Source organism: Gavialis gangeticus, unplaced genomic scaffold (genome assembly GCF_001723915.1).
Source record: "Gavialis gangeticus isolate Ggan-Ray unplaced genomic scaffold, GavGan_comp1, whole genome shotgun sequence".
Taxonomy (NCBI): Eukaryota; Metazoa; Chordata; order Crocodylia; family Gavialidae; genus Gavialis; species Gavialis gangeticus.
The window spans coordinates 11277097-11281588 of record NW_017728991.1 but is presented as its reverse complement, the minus strand read 5'-3'; positions in this window follow the sequence as shown (position 1 = coordinate 11281588).

Genomic DNA, 4492 nt, shown 5'->3' with positions numbered 1-4492 from the left:
CCCCCCCCCCCCCCCCAGTCGGTGATCTTATGTCCCCCCAGACTCCGGAGGCACCAGTCGCCCATGGTCTGAGTTTTTTCTGTGTAACATAGAACAAGAACAGAACCCTGTCTGTACCTCCTCAGCCTTAGAGCTGGTTGCGTGGCCCATTACCCGAGTATTGTTCAAGTACAGATAAATCATATAGGTTGCATGGACTTCATGAAGCAGTAACATGAGCTCAGATCTTCTGGCTATTTGTGCCAAATGTGATGTGAGGGGGGCAGGAGTTCACTGTACCAATTCCCTCTGACCCATAGCACACCAGCTCCAGAAGTGGCCCGCAAGGGGAGACCTTTCCATTTCTTCTGTAACCACAGAAACTGAAGAAGGATGGCATTCTGTTTAAGGCCTTGGGCAGGAAGGCAGAAGACCTGGTAGGAGACCAACTCTCAGTTCAGCCATGTGCTACTTGTCTGACCCCCCGCTCCCCCGTTCCTCTGTTGTTGGGTTTTTTTAAATGAATTAAGTTTGGAAAAGTTATTCCTTCTCTCTCTCGAGTATTGTGAGGATAGATTCATTAATAAATCAGATGCTCAAACACTGCATTGAGCGCCTAGCTGGACAGACAAACTAGGAGTATTATTTGGACCCAAATACCTTAATTATTCATCAGTGCCCTACACTGTATTAGGCGCCATACAAAAAGGCACTGCTTTCCCCATAGACCTTCCCAGCAGGAGACAACAATTGAATACAGACTGACAAGGGAGAGCACGGAAACTGGGATACTGTATTGTTCAGAATGAATGGTATTAGTCAGCAGCCTCAGCCTAGCTGAGTGTTGTGATATGACAGAGACGGGGGAGCCAACGGAGGAAAACAGAGTGGTCAAGAATGTGATCCTAGCAGCAGTGTTATAAATAACAAGTAAGAAGGGCAAGACTGCATTTGTCACGGCTAAAAATAAAACCAGACGTTAGAGTAACTGAGAGGTGAGATGATGAGGACTTGGGTGAGAGTTTTAGCTGATGGATGGACGGACGGATAGGACAGGCTGAATCTTATCAATTGCATCCAGAATCTGCAAGTCATTAGTCATAATTTTGATGCGAGGACCTGGAGAGAGTCCGAATCGGAGGGACTGGTACGCTCATTGAGGTTACTGCCTGTACTGAAACCTGGCAGATGTTTTATTGGCTCTCTACACAATTTCTGGCAAGACGAGTGCAGAAGGGGACAGTTGTATTAAAATGTTATGTGAGGGGGTGTCTCGCCCATAAATTACGTTAAATAAACTCTCATCAGCATGCAGAAAGGAGGATGCGCCTAACATATGGTTAGAGGTGCATGAGAGAGAGAGGGGAGCTACTAATGAGTAGGAATAAAGAGCTGGCATTAACGTGGAGAAACACTGGGCCAGATTCAATACAGCTTAGTCCCTGATGCTGGGGGCTGGCTGCAGAAAGCCTGCCAGGAAAAGATGTTGAAGTAAGCCTGATTTCAAGGACAGCTGCAGAAGGCTTGGGAGTGGGGTTTGGGGGGAAGGGGAAGGGGTGTGTAGGGATGATGTTTTAATACTGATGTACAAGGTCAGTCAGAGGTTAAAAAAATCAGCTCCTTGTTTGATAGGAATCTGTCTGTTGTACTGCTTGGGACCTTGGTGCGCTGACCATTTCTGTACCACCACCTTCCTGGGAGATGAGCAAAGAAGGAGCTTTCTGGGGTGGGGGTGCCGTGGCTAGCGGGGGAAGCCAGGGACAAAGATGATCCATAAGCCAGAGGGTTGACCCTCTAGAAGCTATTTCAGGGTTGGCTGTAGGGGAGTCCTAGGCCAGCTGAGGACTTTTGGGCACTCCTGAGACGGGGCTTCCCCTTGAAAGGTGTCGAACTGTGACATCAGGTTTTTTTTTTAAATGATTATTTCTAGTGCAATAGTGCCTAGAAACCTGAACTGAGATCTGGAGCCTATTGTGACAGGTGCAGTCTGGAAACACAGCTAGAGAGTTTCTGCCTCTCGGAGCTTGCAATCTTAATAAATGAGAAAAAGGACAGGTTTCCAGTGTGAAAGGCACTGCATATTCTTACAGTAGAAAGAGGGGCTCCTTTCCCTGGCAAGTTACAATTGACAGAGGCAGACAAAGGGTGTCTTGTTATCTTTGTTATACAGGTGAGGAGCCGAGAGATTAAATAGTGTGTCCAAGGTCTCACAGTAAGTCAGCGGCAGTCACTGCTGAATATCAACCAAATGCCTTAGCCACACAGCCATTATTACCTCCCAGCCATCGCGCTTGCAGCACTGTGTTGAAGGGTAGGATATTGTATCCAACCTGTTATTTTTCTAAAGACGCTCCTCAAAGCTCTGATGTTACTGTAACCAGTAACAGTCCTTGACCTGCTCCAGAAGTGCTTTTTGTTTTATTTATGGGTCATTTGAGGTGTCCTTTGTGGTCCGCTAATTTAATTAGATTTTTTCAATTTGCCTTTGTTCCTCTCCAGTATATTGCAAACATCATTAACTGCATTTGGGAGCATTTGTTCTAGAGCAATAATAATAGAACTGCAGGTATTATGCTGCTTTTTCCTCTCTGCTTATCAACCAACTATGTTTTTATATACCCTAGTCCTTTTTTATTAAGAAGCTGTAATGAACACCACAGTTTTTTTAGGACACAGATGCATGTGCTATAAGTACGCACCTTTTTCCCTCCATTTAGTTTTAAATTTTCCTCTTCAATATTTCCTTTCCTTGCCTCACTACAATTCAGTCAGGCTCACAAAACTTTATCTACTGCCTAAATGCATTTCTTTTCCTTGCAGTGAGGTATCTCGACGCTATTTCTCAGTGCATTGAGGCTAATTTGATTACCGCTCATTCTGATAACTAATGTGCTTAGTTATAATTCAGTGAGTTGTTACTTTCCTAGACCATTGTCTTCAGTTAATTACCCATATTTTGCCTTTGGAAACATGGTTACTAACATACCCCTACCATTAACTGTTTTTTTTTTTAAATTATTATTTCTATTACAATAGTGCCTAGAAACCTGAACTGAGATCTGGAGCCTGTTGTGACAGGTGCAGTACGGGAATAGAGCAAGAGGGTTTCTGTCCCACAGAAACTGGCACTCTTAAATAGATGAGAAAAAGGAAGCACAGATTCAGGTTAGGTTTAGTGGTTTGATCCAGGCGATTTAGTGACTCAGTGGCAAAACAGCTAAAAATGCAGAGCTCTAATCTTGCCCACTGAAGTCAGAGAAAGTATTGTTGACTTCAGTGGATTAAGAATCCCGCAGGTCTCAGCTCCAGCATGCTTTCTACTTGCACATATTAATTCTGGAATAGGAGGGTTTTTTTTAGCATTGGTTAGTGATTTCAGCATCCTTGACTTTTGCATGCTTAACTTACAATATCGTAAGAGCCAGATTTTTTTTTTTTGGCAGTGCTCAGCCCCTTTATTTCAATGTCTCAAGTCTGGCACACAAACATCAGTTACTTTTGAGAATCTAGACCTTTGCTCATTCTGGATTATGGTGGAGGTGGTGATCAGGATCATATGTTTGGTTATAATTTCCACTCTTCTCCAGCGGAAACATAATTTATTTGTAGTAAACGTCCCATTTTTTGCAAAGGAATGGCCTTAGTCTCTTGGTAGAAATATTTTTTATTTTTCTTCCCCTGCTTTAAAAACCGTTGTTTTCCCCCTTTTCTATATATATTTTATTTCTCCTATCTTGCTCTTTCCCAGCTCATTCCTTTTTTTTTCCTGCAGCTTTTCACTTCTTCCCCTTTTGCAAATGGGAACATAAAACAGCCTATAATGCTTGGATAACACTACTATTTTCGTAGTGCATTGGTGGGTTTTGTTTGTTTGTTCTTTTTGCCAGAAAATGACTGATGTGGATTTCAACAGACAAATCCTTGGATTGTGATTGTCTAATCCAGTCACATGTCCATGTGATTAATCAGAACTACTGCACAATACAGAACTTCATTTATTATAGGTGAGGCCATCGCAATGATGGTTTAGATCCATAGCTGCTGTGGAGCAGAGCGTACAGGTAGGCGTATCAAGGTTGCTCTGGTTCCTTTCAACCCTAGTGATTGATCTGGCTCACTCCCTCTCTGGAGCTTGAAACCACCATTAAAACCCCAAACCTCCAGATTGCTGCCCTTTGTTAGGACATAAGTGGTGTCATCTTGCATGTTGTGTGATGACTCCTGCTGATTTGCAAGTCATCAGAAATCATGCAAATAAGGAACATGGGACTACAAAGACGATGGAAACGATGCAACTGAATGCAATTAAGGAAATAAATAAAATATAAATATATATTATAATATAGCGGACAGTCACCTTGCTGGGGTCACCTAACCCCAATTGTTTTCCTGCCCAGAATGGGGAGGGGGGAGATGGGGGCTGGACCTGATCATCTGCAAGGTCCCTTCCAGCCCCTAGCAATCTATGAATATAATTAATTAAAACTGTATTGGGGAAGAAAATACAACAACC